Below are 19,994 nucleotides of genomic sequence, written 5' to 3'. Positions count from 1 at the left end.
TGGCATAAATGGTGCCATGTTTGTTACATCTTTACCTTGTGGTCGTGGGTTCGAGCCCCACGGTGGGTGTTTTTATATTTTACCTCTTGTACTCTGTGTTTTTCTTATTTGCTTCTCCAATATCATTTTCTTCCATAGTCATTTTCGTTTTCTTGTCGTGCTTCCATATTCATTTACAACAAACTAATCTCTAACTCTGAAAACTACTAAATCTTTATTTAAAGTGTACTGAAGTTTACATCCATGACAGTACAGGCAAAAACGAGGCCTTGGTTACGAGCACCGAATTGAAGTTTGGTGTCGTGTTTGTTGCCGGTTCTTGTAGTTTCTGAAAGAGTACCTTTGACAAAATTCCGTCCTAAAGTTGGAGACAATTCGTTGTTGTCTACAGAACGAAACAAAAGCAACCATAATTTTCGTCAGAACCAAAAACTACAATGAGTTTCTTGTTTTTTCTCCGTGATGAGCAATTTTGGTCATTTCGAACAAAAGGTGCAATTTTGAGAAATATATATATCCATTTCGATTGATGAAAAGGAGACCTTTATCACAAGATTTCGAAACGGGGCCATTGCCTTCAATATTTCCTCAGTGTGTGTGTGACATGTGGAAGAGTTCACACTGTTAGAAAAACTCTCATTAGTACTGGGCGGGAACCCCCGGTTAGTACTGGTTTCCCGCCCGGTACCACTCCTCCGGTACTAAGTGCACTGTACTAAGTGCGCGTGCACTTAGTACCGGTTAGCTCGCCTGGTACTAAATGGTCTGTTTAGTACCGGTTGGTAACACCAACCGGTACTAAACTGCTGGCCACGCCAGCAGCTGGGCCGAGTAGTTTAGTCTCGGTTGGTAATACCAACCAGTACTAAAAGAAGTTTTTTTCTTTTTGATCCTTTATATTTGTTCTCTTTTCCTTTTAATTTCAATTAATTAGTATTAGTAGTCGTACTCGCAACAGTTTGTGTATTCGTACTCGTATCTAAAATTCGTATTTGTATATGGAGCAAAGCAAATAAAAGAAATTATATACATATATGGATAAAAGAAATGTTAAAAATTATATACATACATGGATAAAAGACAATAATATTTACATGTATGAATGCTCATAAGTTTTTTCCGACAAATTCTTCAATAATTCTAATCATCTTCATCGTCATTGGCACCAGCATCCTTCTTGCGGCGTTTCTTGAGTTCAGCTCTAGCCACACTTATCCTTGGATCGGAATAAAATTCACCTTTTGGATTTATCACCTCATCCAACAGGAATCCACAGAGTGCTTCTTGAATTGCCCTGATTCTTTCTGATTCGATGAGGTTCTCTTTCATATTCCAAATCTATCAACAACAAATAAACACCAATATTTTAATTTAGTACCTGCATGGAATTAGATACAAGAAATTGTTACTAATGTTATACGTACTTCGAAGTTTTCTTGTGTCACCCTCTTGGTATCTCTGCAAAAAAAACTGCATGTGCTCACATACGTAGTATCCGCAGAGGTTGGTTTCTTGGTTCTGTCTCAAACACTATATACATATATACATGTTATAAAATATTTATGTTGTTTGAATAAATGAAAATAGATGTGCGATATTCATACCGGCTTGTTATGGTTGAATTCAAGTTCAGTCGGTGTTGAAGTGACTCCTAATTGTGTTTTGAGGAACCGAGACCATGACCTTTCCATGATGTCTACGAGATTTTGATATAATTTTGGTGGCTTCTTCAAGGAGTCCCACACAGTAACTCGGAACCGATTGATTTCGATCATAAGTAGGATCCAGTGGAAACTGTTGATACATAAATATGGATACAAAAAATATTAGATATTTACACTTATTGGCTAGTTGAAGTGACTCAAAAAGTCAAAGGACTCACTCGAAGTTGTAAGGAAACAGAATGAATGTGCAATCATGCTGCCCTTCCAAGGACATGAGTATATTATTCTCGATCCGATTAGAATATTGGCGCACACTCTCCTCATGAATAACATTCGGATCCAAGAAGCCAACGTTGTAAATCCCGCTCTTCCGTCATTCTTGCATTTTCATCATGCACGATTACAAATAAAAGGAGAGAATGAGAAATCTAAACGACTTAGTAGAGCTCGAGTATAAAATTGATAGCAAACACTTACATAGCCCATACACTGAGGAGGGACTTGTTAAGGGTGTCTTGATGGAGTAGAAACAAAAAATGATCAAAATTGATCCAAATGTCATCCATCCCCCGATAGAAATGGGTATGTTTAATTCGAGCGGCTAGCATTATATACCCCTCTGCACATGTTTTCAAGTACCACTTATGGAACTCACGCATTCTTGTTGGTAGGGTGTCAATCAACTCTGGCCACATCAGAGGTTCCCCCATTACAAATGGTTTTCTTCCTGCCCCTTGGTGAATCGGGAATTTTTCATGACCTAGGAGCTGAGCTTTTGTGAGGTTCGTTTCCTTGACAAACTCAGCAGTAGCTTCATCCTCTTTTGAAAGCACTACTAGAGGGGGTACCATTGTTTTAGGTTGTTCTTCAAGCTGGGAAACTCTCTGGTTCTCTCGCCGGTTACTCTTCTTCTCCTATGACTTTGTGATCGAGCGGTCACAGTCCGACATCAGTGGAGTCTTTGGTTGGCACATCATGGATAGAAAGAATTTCTTTGCTGCTGGATCCACTGGTTCCTTTGGCGGAGGCTTCTTTGGCTTCAACTACTTGCGCACGTCTTCTTGCACCCAAGTAGTCAATTCCTCATCAGTCATTTCGTAACCTGACTTCTCTGGTGGGGGCTTCTCTTTCTTCTTTCATTCTTGGGTCTTCTTCGGCCTTGGAGGTGGCGGTGAAGGCACCCAAGCAGATTGCTTCTTCTTTGCGGGGGGAGGAGGTGGCGGAGGCGGACTAACACTAGGGTCCCGGGAAGCGGCCGGTGACGGCGATGGACTAACGCTGGGTCCCGGGCAGCGGCCGGTGATGGTGGATCCATGCTGGGGTACCCTTGAGCAGCTGGTGACCTCGGAGACGGGCTAGGATCCCTTCCTGCAATTTTTATGTACTATTTTTTCCAACAGATCCAAGTATGGAGGGCCTGTCCTAGTTCCTCTTCTCCATCGCCTCCAGGGATCTCGAGGTCGAGGTCTTCCCATCCTTTCTCGACACGGTCAACCATGACTCTAGCATATCCTTCAGGAATCATCATGCCATGGATTATCCCGCCTTGAACAGGGACTTCAGCAACCCCGTGAGTGACTACCTTCAGTTTTTTCCTTAGCGGACATAGAAGCTCACAGGGGGTCCTGACGGCGATGTCGTCCACGGGGTAATGTTCCGCAACCGTTTCCTCTCGATCTGCGGCTGGGTGTTCCATTGAAGCGATGCTGCTACGACGCTGCGAACCGACGGGGCTAGTCTCCAACTGAGCTGTTGATCTGGCTTCTGGTGGCTGCTGCTGGCTAGTTGCAAGTGCACCTTCGATCGAAGCAACCCGTTCTTCTAGGGCACGCATCTTCTCTGCTACTTCAGCCTTTCTTCTCTGTCGGCTTTGATACGTCTCTTTGTCGCCACTGAAGACATGCTTCCATGGAACTACGCTCATGCCTCGCACACATCCTGTGTGTTTTGGTGTGCCAAGAGCGTACGTCGGCTCGTCTTTCTCTCTGTCTGACTTGAAGCTGCCTTCGGACACGACCTTTAGTGCCACATCGAGCCTGTCGGCCGCTTCCCTTATGGCATCGCTAGTGACGAATGACCCATCTTCCATATTCAATGAGCCTCCATGAACGTAGAAGTAATGTTTTGCTCGCAACGGCCAGTTGAAAGTCGCCAGTAAGATTCCTCTAGCAACGAGATCATCTTCCATCTTCTACCATTTCGGAATCGCGGACGCATATCCTCCTTGCCCAAGACGATGGAAGTGCTTCTTTTTGCTCGCATTCTATTTGGTTTGGGCTGTCTTCTTCTCGCTATCCTCGGACAACTTGTACTGCACGAATGTCTCCCAATAAGGATGTTGATTCTTGAAGTTTTTCTCGAAGTCCGGCGTGAGTCCCTTTTTAACATAATATTTGTTCAAATTTTTCTTGAACCTCTGAAAGGCAATAGCCATCTTCTTCATGACCCAATCCTTAAACAGTTGTTCTTTGTCCTCCGGAAAGCTGAAGTGTCATTTCACATCTGCTCATAACATTTCTTTCTTGGTCTCGGGGATGCTGTCAGCATCGATATCTGTGGATTTACTTTTCTTCCTTAGCTTGAAGCTAATGGGAATGTGGTCCCTGACATAACATCCACATTGATTCACCACTATCGTCTTCACACCCTTCGGAGACTTTGGTTCGCCGTCAAGATGCAATGAACTGATAATAGTGTGCCCCTCCATATTTTTCTTCGACCCTCGTTTCCGTTTTGGTTTCCTAGTCGATTCGGATGCTTAGAAAAATATGTATTTAGTATGTATTGTACTTATATATAGAATTAATGCGTATGTTTATATATATAAGCACGAATTGTATATACCTCTATGCTATCATCTTGCACAGTCGTTTCTTCTGCCTGATTATCATCGCCATCGCCAGTATCGTTAAGGTATTGGCTGCCATCGTACTGGGCAGCAAGCTCTTCGTAGTGGTGCGTGTCCGTACCAATTATGTCCTCAAGAAAGGCCTCGTCTTCATCACGACGAAAGGGTTCCATTTCGTTTCCTATGTGAATCAACATATGTTTGATATGCAATTTTGTACTAATTAATAATGTATAAAAAAAATTACAAGTGCACCTTCGATAAAGCCGTTCAACGCATATAGGGACAAATTTTCTAAAATATACATCATATACATCTTATATACAATGTGCCCTGAATTTTCTAAGATTTTCTACTAATTACACCTGTTTATAGTATAGCAAACTAAAATTTACAAAGAAAATTACAAATTCAATAGATAAAGTTGTACAAGACAAAATTTACATCATATATATTTCATAACATACACAATTTAACAATACCAAATAAAACAATAAATGTGTGAAGCCCGTAAAGACATGAAGTTTTCTACAATATACAAGATTTTTGTACAATATCCATAATTACTATAAGATATAAAGACATACTTATGTACAATATACCTAAGCAATAATTTTCTATTTTCTATAATTTTTCTACAACCATAATACTATTTTCAACTATTTTCATAATTTTCTACATTTTCCATAATTTTCATATACATTTTCCATAATTTCTCTACATTTTCCTAATTTTTCATAATTTCTCTACATTTTCCATAATTTTCCATCATTTAGCCTGAAAAAAATGCCGACGTCAGGCCCCAAGAGGGCTGACACCAGCATCCTGCTGCCGACCCCCCCAAGAGGGCTGACACCAGCCATCCTGCTGCCGACGGGCACGCCGGGCCGGCGCACGGCGGGGGCGTCTGGGGTATGGGGAGGGGGGTGGCCGGCGGGTTTGTTACCGGCGGCAGCGGCGGACGGCGATTGGGCCCGGGAGCGGCGAGGAGGAGTCGCGCGGCGGCGTGGCGGCGAGGAGGAGGCGCACGGCGGCGTGGAGCGGCGGCAGGCGCACAGGAGGCTAGTGGTGTCGCGCGGCCGCGGCGGAACGACGGCGAGGAGGATGACGGTGCGTGGAGGGGGCGACGGTGCAGTGGCAGCGCGGACAATCGATGACGAGCTGGGGGACGGCGGGGACGGCGCACGGGGGCGGCGACGCGGGAGAGGCAGCCCGGATCGAGTGCCGCAGAGGGACGGCGCGGGTTGGAGCGGCGGCGTAGAGGACGGAGGCGGCCCGGAGCGGCGGCACACGGGGGCGGCGGCGCGACGGGCGGTACGGCGCGGCGGTGACGACGACGACGACGAGCGGGCGCTGATGAATGGGGGGATAAAAAACGGCTAAGTCCCCGATCCCCCCTTTATTGCAGACAGTTTAGTACCGGGCCTTCTCCTCACCCGGTACTAAACTGTCGCCCACACAGTTTAGTACCGGCTGGAGCCATGGCCCGGTACTAAACGATGCAGTTTAGTACCGGGCCGTGGCTCCAGCCGGTACTAAACTGCCCCAACACGTGGGAAAATTTTGGGAGGCAATTTAGTATCGGCCACAACCATGGCCCGGTACTAAACTGCCCAAAATTATTCTGCTTTTTTCAGTTTTGTAATTGTATTGTAATTTGTCTAAAATATGTTTAATGTGCAATAAAATTCAATAAACAATTAAAAAATAGATATATGTATTATTTTCACCATGCAAAATTATATTACTTTGGTTAAACATACTTTAATCTAAATAAGTATTAGTCTTTGCACTAAGTTCAAAGTATTGACACTAAATTTTAAATTTCAATTTGTTTAAATATGTTTTATGTACAATAAAATTCAATAAAAGGCTAGAAAATAGATAAATTTCTAACTGAAACACATAATTTATCAAATTGGGTTCAAAATTTGTTTTATTAGTGTGTCAAATGTATTTTTGTGTGTAAAGTAATATACAAATACATTAAAATGTATATATTTACTATTTGAGCACTTAATTTATCATATTGAGTTCAAAATTTGTTTTGTTAGTGTGTCAAATGTGTTTTTGTGTGTAAAGTATTATAAAAATGCATAAAAATCGATTGAGCACTTAATTGGGTCATCAGAACGTAGCAATCACGAGACTTTAAGTTTGTGAACTTTTTCTCTTTTATATTAATTCTTCCCTACATATTCGAGGAGTAATCGGACGGTACCTTCATATTGTTCAAGCAATCAAACATGCTTTCCTTCTCCTCTTTGCTGCGAGTGTAGCTAGCAGGACGTAAGTAGTGCTGTCCATTTTCACTCTTCTCAGGACGTAGGTCTTCTCGTTGTTTTGTTTCTTTCAAATCACGTCTTCCTTCCAGTGTATCTTTTGACTGCCCATACGTACCAAGGAATCCTAGCAGGTTCACGCAAAGATTCTTCGTCAAGTGCATCACATCGATTGCGTCGCGGACCTCCAGGACAGGGGCGGAGACAAGGGGGCAGGGGCCTGCCCCCATGATCCCCAAATTTACACTACAAATTTAAATTTTGATTAAATTTTTATATAAATTTGTATGGTTGGCCCCCCCTAACAATGAAAAAATCACCATCCTAGCTCCGCCCCTGCTCCAGGACTTCTCAATATGGGAGCTCCCATAGGATGGACTTCTTCTTCCACATTGGGGCGTGGACGTTTTCATCATTCGGAACTTGTTGGCTTCCACGGCCCTTTCCAAACACAACATGGACATCCTTCACCATCGAGAAAACACGCTTCCCGTTTCGGAACATAGGCTTAGCACGAGTTTCTGGTTCCCTTTTGAAATGTTTTCCTTTTCTTCTTAAGGGGTGGTTGAGGGGAAGGAATCGACGATGACCCATGTACACGACCTTCCTATAATTTTTTAGATACAAGCTATCAGTTTTTTCTAGACAATGAGTGCATGCCTGGTATCCCTTATTCGACTGTCCGGATAGATTGCTAAGTGCAGGCCAATCGTTGATGGCAACGAAAAGCAATACTCGCAGGTCAAAATTCTCATGTTTGTACTCGCCCAAACACGTACACCTTCCTCTTTTCACAGCAGCAAAAGTTCATCAACCAACGGTCTTAGGTACACGTCAATATCATTGCCCGGTTGTTTTGGGCCTTGGATAAGCACCGGCATCGTCATGTACTTCCGCTTCATGCATAGCCAAGAAGGAAGGTTGAACATACAGAGGGTCACATGCCATATACTGTGAGTGCTGGCTCACTCGCCGAATGGATTCATTCCATCCGTACTTAAACCGAATCTTATGTTCCTTGGGTCGTTATCAAAATCTGAGAATTCTCTATCCACATTTCTCCACTGGGACCCACCCGCAGGGTGTCTCAGCATCTGATCTTGCTTACGCTCTTCTTTGTGCCACCGCATCAATTTAGCATTGGACTTATTTCTGAAAAAGCGCTTCAAACGTGGTATTACTGGGGAAATACCACATCACCTTAGCAGAAACTTTTTTCTTGACGGGCTCCCCGTCGACCTCACCAGGATCATTTTGCCTGATCTTGTACCATTTTGCATCACAAACAGGACAATCATCCAGTTTCTCATATTCTTCGCCTTGATAGAGAATACAATCGTTAGGACATGCGTGAATTTTCTGTACCTCCAATCCAAGAGGGCAAGCAACCTTCTTTCCTTCGTATGTTGTAGAGGGCAGTTATTTCCCCTCTGGAAGCATGTTCCTTACGATTCCAAGTAGCTCCTCAAATCCCTTATCGGTGACACCATTAGCTGCCATCCACTGCAGCATTTCAAGTGTGGTACCCAATTTTTTAAGCCCCTGCTTGCAATCTGGATACAATAATTTTTTGTGATCCTCCAACATCTTCTCAAACTTTTTTGACTCTTTCAAAGTTTCACAGTCTCTTTGTGAATCCACTAGAACCTGACCTAATTCATCAGGTAGTTGGTCTTCTGCTGCATTTTCTCCAGCCTCATCCATTTCTTCAGCATCATCTATGGGTTCATCTTCAAAAGCTCCCTTTTATATAGATGAGTCCAGTCTGCAATATTATGATCATCATCTTCTTCACCATCTTGCATCACAACTCCAGGTTCACCGTGCTTGGTCCAAAGAGTATAATTATCCATGAAACCCTTTTCATAAATGTGGGCGTGTATAGTGCTTATCTTAGAGTATTCCTTTTTATTTTGGCAAACGCGGCACGGACAACACATGAAATCTTTCGATGACTTGTGGGCCTCCGCCGCATCGAGAAAAGACTTTAGACTATTAATCCACGTCATGGTGCACCGGTCGCAGTACATCCATTGTCGGTCCATCGATCTACAATTTTTTATTAAGTAACAATATTATTTTACTTGTATTCATATCATTTAATTTGGCACATAACATAATGAAATACAAAAGCCATTTCTGTGAATTTAATATTGAAATACAGAATTAATATAAGTCCAAATTAATATATAGATTACATTACATGCTTAAATTACACAATATGATAAATAGAAGTCCAAATTAATATGTACATTACACAACATGCTAGCTACCTAATACAAAGTACTCATCATGAGATCTTTGGACCAATGCCTCATGAACTGCCTCGCGAAGTCTTGTCACGGAACGGTCATATTCCGCTAGCTCCGACTCTTCACATCTTGCATTATATTGAGCCATCAACTCACGATCATCATCAGTACCATGCAACTCGACATTAAATTCACGATAAAATTTACGGCATTTCTAATAAGTAATATTAATAACATGTCAATTATATGTCTCACTAAGAAACAAAACTAATTTGAGTACACTAATCAAATAAATGTAAAAACCTAAACAAATTAATAGAATAAAAATGAAAATATAAATTGTAAACCATAATTTTTTTGACACTCTTCAGTTCAACACGAACACATCGTTCCACGCCATAAGGGATGCGCAATCAATGTTGCGGCTTTGTTTCAGGCTCACTTTCTCTAAAACCATCGAGAAGAAAAAATGTTTGTTTTGAAACATGTCTATGTCATTAACCTTGACCCTGCGGTGATAACACTGACATTCGGAGCTAGTATTGACATCCACGACATAGTGCGGTACAATAGGACCTAATGAAGGAGTACGGCCTTGGTCCGGATAATTTCATTCTCAACTCGCTCAAAGGTGTGGATTTCATTATTGGGACCAAGATCGTGCTTCTTCATCGCATCCTCATATATACCGCACCGCATCGTGGATATCGAAGGATCAAGGTTAATGATATATTCATGATCCGAAACATATATTTTTAAACTTCTCGATGGTTTCCATATGAGCCCGAATAAATACATCATTAGAGTGTCAAAATAATGCAACTAAATGCATAACAAATACCAAACTAATTAACCATGCCACTTGAAAAAAAATGAAAAAAATCCCTATAAATTATCCACATTGAAACTATCCAATACACCTTCTCCAAATTCAAGTAATGGGTTCTATATATCTCAAATCCATCCATAAATCATAGAAAACATGCTCATTCTATATATTTCTAAAAATCACAAATATCTCAAACTACAGAGCACGAAACAAATAATAAATACCATCAAACAAGAGAGAAAGAAGTTGCAAACCTTTACTGCACTTGGATGAGTGAAATCTCCACAGAACATGAGAAATTGGGGCAGCACCTCCTCTCTAACTCGCAATGGAAAGAAAGCCCGAGCTCAAATGGTTGGCTGGGGCTCAGGGAGGAAGAAGACAAGCTCCTTCGTGCAGTCCTCGCACTGGCGCGGTCTGTGGGGGCATTCGCCCGGCTAGTGCAGTGCTCCTCCGCCTCCCTACAGGCCTCCTCGCGTTGGTGGATCAAGGGCGGCAACTTCGCCCTCAAGTTTGGTGGAGCTGTCAGGGTCGCTTGTCATTGTACATTGCTTCATGGTGTGCAGGTTTTCAGGCGGAAGTCTATCTTGTGCCAGTGATGATGGTGTCGTTGAGATCATTTTCCTTCCTGAAGGCGTTGCCGTCAGGACCTCAACATGCCGGGACATATCCACGTGAAAATCGAAGAACCAACTCACTAGTTTGGACGGCGGGAGCCACTACTACATAACAAAGATATTGTAACACATTCTTGTAACACATTTATCATTGTGTTACAGAGAAGTTTAACAGGAACACATAGATATGTGTTACAGGTGAGTGTTGTAACACATAACACTTGTTATGTAAAATTGTGTTACAGAAAAAAATTGTAACACAAACTTAATGTTACACTAAAATGTTACAAAGATAGTAGTATTTTGTAACACATATAAAAAATGTTACAATTTAAGTGTTACAAAGAAGCCCGTACAATTTTTTCTTTTAACTAAGTGCCATGAATGTGATGACATAGATAGCATCGTGAGTAGACAATTGGGAATATCCAAGAAATTATAAAAAAAGAAGTATTAGTGATGAAAAGGACTCATTTATTGGCCGCAGGATACATAATGTTCAATGTGGGGTCAGCTCAATATATGATAATAAGGCAACAAGTATGTGTACAAACAAAACTTATTGAAAATATAACAATAAATAAATTGTATTATACTAGTTTTTATTACAAATGTAGCTTTTGCACTGTCATCAAAACAAACTATGATATATCTGCAATTCATGGCTGTCTCCAAGTTTGATAGTTCTGCAATAAAAAAATAAATATTAATAACTCCAAGAGTCACACACAAAGGAAACTTGGTGATGGAGGAATATGAATTGTAGCCGATGAACTATAGAATTTGGAAAATTTGTAAAGGTTGGACATTAGCTTAAAAACTCTATATTTTGGCAGAGATAACTAGCTCATAAAAAGTTATAGAGGAATCTCACATTTCTTTTATACAAATAACTTCTTATGTTTGAATTGATACTACCATATGTTTTATATACCAAACTAAATTCTAGAGATACTAATATTTTTAAAATAATGCAGCTATATTCAGATCTTAGTATATTTTTATGGCATCACTAAAATGCGAATAACTTCTATAATTGAATAAAGAGGATAAATTTTTGAATCACAAACCATTGAAGAAATAAACTATGATTGGTCATTCAATCCACTAGTGCTAGCATCCACCGTTGTTCTCTCAATGTCTCTTCTAACCCATTGTTGTCTGATCTTTGCATTATTAAACATCTCTCCAAGGTGTGTGACATGGAATGGCTCAGTTTCGGTATCATCTTCCCATTCATCACAACTAGCATCATAAATATGGTTTCATCTTCATGACCACGGACAACCCAGGGTTAATTTATCATCAACATAAAACACCTGGTCAGCTTGGTTAGGGCAAATGAAAGGTTCATGCCCAATCTTTTCTCCAGTATGTATTAGGTGTGAAAAGTTGAAAAGTGTGTAGCCATATTTATCCCTTTGTATTCCTCTTCCACATAGAACATCAACCCATTCATATTTGAAAAGAACCACCGAAATATTTCCAGAGTAGTTCAACTCAATAATATCAATTATCCTCCCATAGTATGTCACATCGCCTAAAACTGGTATGTCATCACTTGCACTAGAATAACTGGAAGTTTTCGCAGTCAGCACGACTCCACTATTTTGTGTGACCCCATCCAACCGTTTGGGCCTGAATCGAAAACCTCGACTATTGAAAGCGCGGTACCTTTTTGCTGCTTCAACAGGGCCATGGGCTAGCCATCTGATGTCATCTTTTATACCATGAATGCCATTTTCCCTCTCAATCTACATAATCTGAACAGCCATAAAAGTTTAGTTATGTACTTTAGCGCTAGATGTAAAGGGTGTGAGATATGACACTTATGTGGCCTCTAAACCATTGATGGAACTTCTCATTTTGCATTTCTCGACATCTCTATGGCTCGCTCGACGTCCATTATGGTTAACCTTGATTTGTTCAACATGAGCCCTACAATGTACCTTGTAAGGAAACATGTGTCATGAAAAAATTGAATTTATATTTATGAGTCTGAGATTATACCTAAGGTATGGATTGACATCAGAACAATTGAATAGCACATATCTATGTGCCTGTAATTTTGCCAAACCTCTTATGACATAGCTACGTGGATTTCCAAGTGTCGTTCCAGCACAAGGAAAAAAAGCTGATGCTTGCCCAGTATTACATCCAAGTGTTTTATCATTATCATCGTTCCTTGAGACCTTATTAAGCAAGCTTTGAAAACCATCAATAAATCCTGAACAAAGTGTCATAGCCTCTTTTGCTAAAACTGATTCAGCAATGCATCCCTCTGGACGAGCTTTATTCCTCACATTTGACTTCAACTCACCAAGATACCTGCATAGGCCAACATTTTATAAAGAAAATGTTAAATAATGATGCACAACGAAGGCTAAAAAAAATGGTCCACTATAACTCTAAAGAAAAGAATACCTCTCCACAAAATACATTGATCGATAGCAGACAGGACCACCAATTTTTGCCTCTAATGCTAAGTGAAGGACAAGATGAACCATAATAGTAAAAAATCCAGGTGGAAATATCATCTCCATTCTACATAATGTCATTATAATTCTATCTTCTAACTTCTCAAGTTCATCTTTGTAGAGAACTTTAGCATTTAGTTCTCTAAAATACCCGCATATATCAAATAAGACAGATGTAACGTCATCTGGAGAAGACCTCGCAAAGCAACAGGCAGAAGCTGCTGCATTAATATGTGACAATCATGACTTTTTAGGCCTGTAATTTTTGCTTGAGCAACATTTACACATCTAGAGACTCATATGTTGGAGGACATAAAGCAACTCAAGGAGCATTCAAGAAGACAAGAAAAAATTATTGATGAACATATAAACAAGAAAATGCACCATGAGAGTGAAGAACGAACAAAGGTTGTCTTTTACTAAATCTATGCTTCAAAATTTCTCTCAAATTTACTCTGTGAATTGGCTGGTCATCTTCAGATTGACCATGACAAAATTCAGAATCATGTAGTGTCTTCCAACAGAAAGGTATTTTTTTTTATTTTCATGCTTGAACATAAATGTATCTCTGGGCTAAATTGTTCTTTTCAAACTACAGAGAGTTCAATGTGCTGAACCAAACTATGTAGATATTCCCTGTCAACGGAGGGATGAATTAGTGATCCAGTTCTAATGTACATACATGAATTAGTGATCCAGTTCTGCAAAACAAAATGGTTATCAAGTTGTTGCTTGTCACTTAACAACACCTTGTTAGCAATAATTCTGTGCGTTCATGAATCTGTCCAGGTTTGTAGAGTCTAAGTGCTAAGTCTTTAGTAGCTTTCCAGGTGCTAGTTAGTTTCAATAATAGCCAAATCAAAGTAGTAATTGCTGTAGTTATTAGCTGATTGGCCTAGGATAATTGAAGTGTACAGCTGGGATCAAATAGGAGGAAAAAAAAGGTCAGAAAAGGCAGCAAGCATTTGCAGCACCAAAACCAGTGTGTACGTGTGTGTTCTTTATGTGTGAGCTTCTATGTGCTACATGTGAGCCTTCTTGGCTTTCACACCCTACAATTAGCTGATTACATTTTGAAATTTTTATCTAGTGTCTTAAAATCATATGAGTTTTTGTTGAATTCAGTGTCAAGGTGATGCAAATCACATAGAGTTCCCAGATTAGGAAGCACAACAATCATCCCCACAATGCTCTACTAATGATTTTAGACAAAAAGAGGTATAGTACACTATTATGGCCAAATCAGTTATAAGTGTTATATTTGCCACATAATGTTACGTCCGCTTAATAATATTATTGCACTCCATAACTCAATGTAAATACAGAAATGTTCACTTGATTTCAGGTTGGTGTGCGTACACATCCATCAAGTGATGGTAGAATAAATAGGAAAAGAAAGGTATGTAAGAATTACACTTCTTTATGAGTTATCCATGCAAAATTTGTATCCAAAACTTGGCATGATTCCATACCTAATATCAAATGATAAAGAACCAGCAAGGAGCACTCCAAGATAATTCTATAGGGCAAAAGTGTTCCAAATTTACACGACCTCAGCGAATTAAGGTGAACATACATAACGTCCATTCTGATTGGATTATCTTTACTCAACTAATGTTTATTGGTGACTTTGTTAATTCAATGTAGGATGGAACCACATTGGTACTTAAGTCTGCAAGTTATCCAAATAAGGAAATTGTGGCCTATGCAAACATTTTGAGCTCTAATCCAAAAGCAAATGTTGGTGGAGTCGAGATAGGAAAACAATTCTATAAAGTGTGTATCAATCATCTTGTTATACAAGATGAGCCATTAGTAAGGCCCACCCACAAGCGGATACAAGAATATTGGTGATGCCCATGACAAAAGAGCACCGATTGCTTGGCCTTTGATTTTTGTATGTTACAACTAGCTTTCTACATATATAATTTCTGTAGAAAACTTGTAATGATCATTTATACAACAGTCATTCTCTATGCAGGTTGAAATGATCAATGGATGAATATATGAAGACAAGATTTCAAGAATACTGCTTATTTTTATTGAATTTCATTTCATGTAGCGCAGATTTGTAAACATTTGCTCTTCTTAATCATATATATCATTGTGTAAATATACTTTACATTATTTGAACAAAAACTACTGAAATCAATGCAACTTTCTATGACTACTGAAATCCATGATTTGAGTGATTGTGCAATGTGTTATGTTTCCTCCAAAATATGCATTTAGGCTATAGTTGTTTCCCATGTTAATAATTGCTACTTACTTGAAATTTTAAATGTGTTACAGTAGGTAAATCATGTGTTACAAACCATGTGTTCCTAAAATTCCAAACTATATCCTCTCAAAGTGCTACTAGCACAAGAAAAGTGTTACTAGAGGTAAAGAAAAATATTACAGTACATAATTATTGTAACACTAACAAGTGTTCCACTAGATAAAAAATCATGTTACAGAGTAGTAACACTTGTTTAGATATAAAAGAACACATGTCTTGTGTTCCAATAGATCATACACTACTACAGCCACCCCTATCACCGCCGGTTCTAAAAGGGCATCACCAACGGTTTTGGGTACCGTTGGATTTAAGTCGTTGGTGATAGCGGGGCCATCACCGCCGGTTCCAGAACCGTTGGTGATGGAGACATCAACACCGCCGGTTGAAGACACGAACCGGCGGTGAAGACCTTTTTCCCATCAAAAAAATATTTTCATATAATAATATTGCATCATTTGTACAACATATATAATATATTTTCATATACAGCAAGCACTCTATTGATCCATACAAAAGCACGATCTGCAGCTTTCTCAACAACCACATCTGAAACCTCTAGATTAGGAAGAGGTCGAAGAGGCCTGCAAAGAAGCCAAAAGAACTTGTTTAGTGTATCACTATGAACGAACAACATTAATAGTGCAATTACAATGGAAATACAATGTGCATTGCTTATCCCAACACATCACGTGAAGTCACACAAATCTAAATATCAAGTACTAGTAGGGACATTGCAAAAAAGAAGTATAACTCGATTCCTGGCAATAAGGAAATTGTTAAATTGCTTAATAAAAATTTAAAATGCAACCAACTTTATCAAGTTAACAGATAATGTGCAATGACTTAGTGCTATGAGTTCCTGAAGCAGAATATGAACCACATACAAATAGAGGCACAGAGCACCCAGTATAGAGTGGTGACGGAAACATCTAGGCTTACAACATAACTACAGGCTATGGATAAAAATATCACATGCTAGCGGAATAAACATGATTATGTTACCTTGTGAAGTAAAGCCAAGTCGTTCCTTTGCAGAGAAGGGATGATGTACTAATTGATACACATGATTACTAATGTGATAAAGGCGCAATAAAATCCCCTACCTACTTAGAAGATAGATCAAGCCTTAATTACAATTGAACTGAGCTTAAGGATTAGCTCCAGAGTAAGTCTTAAAAATGCAGCATACACTGAAATCATTGAAATCACTAAGCCATATGCCCATACACTATTTTGGTTGGCAGTGACCTACGCGAAGAAAGTAATGTACTACATCCAAATTACAGAGAATTGTCCAATTTTGTGATAATCCATTACAACCTAACTAGTAAGTTGGCCCGTGCTAACGCTACGGGTTAAAAAAATTAAACATATTTAAGTGCAGCATCACATAATTATACTCAAAATGGTATCTGGCTCACCAGTTGTGCTTGCTCAATTGTTGCTCTGAATGCCATTCTTTTGTCCTTTCTTCCTTCCATAATTCGGCACAAAGTGGTGAGATAAACTGAAAGAAAAAAAAACAATAGTTCAAGCTGGGAGTTAAAACAATAATATTTATTCACATAAAACAATAGTTCTTCCTAATTCCCACAGGCCAACTGGAGTTAAAAAATTTCAAAGATAGTAATCCAGTTTTCTACTTTGATCAACGGCATTTAGCTCAACATTTTCAAAGTCCAAGCTGTCTTCTATTTCAGAAAGCTTAGAACAAAAATATTCTACAGAAGCATTTCAGTTCCTAACCCATGTCTTCTATTTTTGTATGACAGGCTGACAGCAGCCTAACCCATGTCCACACAATTCCAGTAACGCACTCTCTCGCCCTTTTCTTTCTACCAGTTGTTGCTCCACAAGTTCAGTTTATCAAGGAACTGCATCCTTCCATCCTCTAATCACCTACATCAATATAGATTGTGTTTATTTTATTTGACATATCTTGAAGTGGCAGTTATAATTCATATAGCCAATTAACAGCTAAATGAAATTAGCCATACTCACATAGTACACATAAGTGCTAGCACAACTGATAATCAAAATGAGCTTGAAAGCTTCATCACATGGAAGATAGGACTACTATCTTGATCTGCATTTTCATCAGATGCTAAAACAATAATAGCACACGCTTAGAAACAGAAATTGAAACCAATTGTCTACAATCGACTGCGTTCACAACTCACCCGCCAAGGGTGTGTATTACCTCATTCTCAGCAAGACACTTGAGAAAGATTATAATGTAGTGACAAACATGAGCCCAAGCTCAATTTTAATACTATAACCAGGGGAAGCTCGAAATTAAGTCAACAGGTAGAACATCATGTTTCAGAAATTTTATGAGTCATCATATGATCGTAAACTTGGAGCATCACGGCATGGTAGCAAGTCTAGTAAAGAGGAAAAAGGGACCATGCCTAGTACCTCACAAGATATTTGATCATCAGAGCATATCCACCATGACTTGTTAACATAACAAGACAAAGAGCAGGTCTTAGGGGTCTCAGAAAAATATTATCATCATTTGATCATGATGTTGGAGCCTAAGGGCACAAAGAGAGTGAAAAAGTTATAATAATCGGCGCCCAGTACCTCACAACATCTTCATCATCAGTTTGTACCATAGGATGGATAAGGATCTGGAACAAAACTCTCACACGGAAAAGAAGATGGCAGAACAAAAAGGCAACAACTTAAAATGAGTCAAAAGCAGGCAATGTAAAAGTAGATTTGGCATACACAACAGCACAAGCCTTGATGTATGATGTCAGCTGCTAGAAGCAAGCAATAGCAGACCATTGTTATCGATAGAACATTTAACTAAACAACTTGAAAACTATATCCAGTATTAATCGACCAAATCTAAAATACATCAAACTGTTGCATAGTTGTACAAAATTGTGAAATATGACTACCATATTAAAGCCACAACCTGCAGACCAATTATGCACATAATTTGCAACCTTGGTGGTAACCTATCACTTTCTGAACCGCAATAACAAGCAGCAATCGTAGGGTAGTAGTAGTAAAGGGGGATTGGGGGATTAAGTTTTGTGAACTTGAGACCAACATTGGTGCCATGGATTGACGGGGCCCCATAGTCCAGCCGCAGCTTCCATGGCCTAAACCCTAGATCAGGACCTCAATTGGAGGAAATCAGAGAGAGGGAGAGAGGGAGGGAGAGAGACATGCTTGACCTGAGCAGCGAGGATGGCTGGCAGTGGAGCAAGTTCCGCATCGGCAAGCATGCGAGGCAGGACCCCAACGGCGTGCGCGGGCATGGCATGGCGAGGCTGCCCGGAGGCGTCGCACGCGAGAGCAGCACGGCAGATCCCGGCGAGGCGCTGGAGGAGGCCACGAACAGTGCGAGCCCCCCTCGCCCTAGCGCACACGTAGGAGATAATATCGGTGGGCGGCGGCAGCCGGAGAGAGAGAGAGAGAGAGAGAGAGAGAGAGAGAGAGAGAGAGAGAGAGAGAGGGAGGGAGAGCCGAGGCGTTCCTCCGCCGCCACAGCAGCACGTCGGCGACTAGAGCGGGACTCGCGGGGAGGTCAGGAGCGGTCAGAGATCGGCGGAATTCCAAGGGACGGCGTTGCGGAACAGAGGAGGGTGGGAGTGCATGTGGGCGCGCGTACCTGCGCCGCAGCCGAGCCGGGACGAGGGAGGAGGACGGGGCGGAGGGCCGCCGCCGCCGCCATGGGAGGGCACGGGAGGTGGAATGGGAATTGGGAGGAGGGCGGCACCACGAGGGAGGGAGGGCTGTGGGCGGACGCTAGGGGGAGGAGGAAAAAATACCGGAGAGAGAGAGAGGGAGGGGAGAATAAAAAAAATAGGTAGAGAACACATCACCGCCGGGTCATATTACAATCCGGCGGTGATGCTTACATATCACCGCCGGTTCGTAATACGACCCGGCAGTGATTCTCTCGACAGCATCACCGCCGGGTCGTATTACGAACCGGCGGTGATACGTAAGCATCACCGCCGGGTCCATTTGGAACCGGCGGTGATAGTATATCACCGCCGGTTCGAAACAAACCGGCGGTGATGGGGCGTTGGCGATGATGTATTCTGTAGTAGTGATATAGTAGTAACATTGGATATTGTGACACTAATAGGATATGTTAGTAGGAGATCTAGTAATACATTAATTGACACTATATAAGAAGAAGCCTATAATGACGGGCGTCATCTCACTAAGGTGACGGGCTTCGCTTCCGTCACATGTACATCGTCACTGATTAGAACAGAAAAGTGATGGGCAAAAGCCTATCACATATGTACGTAAAAGGTGACGGGCATCAGTATGAGCCGTCACCTATGGTATTCTTAGTCCGTCACCTATGTCAACACATAGGTGACGGGCATTATTCTTTTGCGTGCTAAAATAAATATTTGCAGTGGGAATAAAATTTAAAAAAAATTTTGTTTTTCCCACCGCGCTCATGTCGCAAGTCGCGTGATTTTTTGCGCGAATATGCGCGCGTGCGATTTTTTCCGGTGTTGCCAGAATTCGAACCCACAACCTCAGCCTCGCGCGTACCCTTCCCTACCACTGGGCTACACCATCACATCACATGTGACCAACAATGAGATATTTTTCCTTTTATCATCACTTTCTAATGTCTTATATAACCTGTTTCACAGCTATAACGATCTCAAATGAAAAACTTTTCAACTACAAAGTTGTAGATTTGGTCGCGATCTACAACTTTCGTATATACTTTTATTTTCCATCTGAAGTCATTTGA

The 19,994-nt window shown here is 40.7% G+C and overlaps 2 long non-coding RNA genes across 2 annotated transcripts; one reads left to right on the top strand and one right to left on the bottom strand.

Annotated features, from left to right (window-relative positions):
• Nucleotides 1-4,067: 4,067 nt before the first annotated feature.
• Nucleotides 4,068-17,348, bottom strand: LOC120712302. The gene is made up of 4 exons (XR_005690840.1): nt 16,997-17,348; nt 16,672-16,757; nt 16,576-16,598; nt 4,068-4,078 (listed from the first exon to the last, which is right to left on the bottom strand). It is a non-coding gene; the product is annotated as an uncharacterized LOC120712302 (long non-coding RNA).
• Nucleotides 13,338-13,589, top strand: LOC120712303. The gene is made up of 3 exons (XR_005690841.1): nt 13,338-13,377; nt 13,450-13,497; nt 13,568-13,589. It is a non-coding gene; the product is annotated as an uncharacterized LOC120712303 (long non-coding RNA).
• Nucleotides 17,349-19,994: the final 2,646 nt, after the last annotated feature.

Source organism: Panicum virgatum, chromosome 6K (genome assembly GCF_016808335.1).
Source record: "Panicum virgatum strain AP13 chromosome 6K, P.virgatum_v5, whole genome shotgun sequence".
Taxonomy (NCBI): Eukaryota; Viridiplantae; Streptophyta; class Magnoliopsida; order Poales; family Poaceae; genus Panicum; species Panicum virgatum.
Note: the sequence above shows the minus strand (reverse complement) of the source record. Positions and strands in the feature narration are given on the sequence as shown.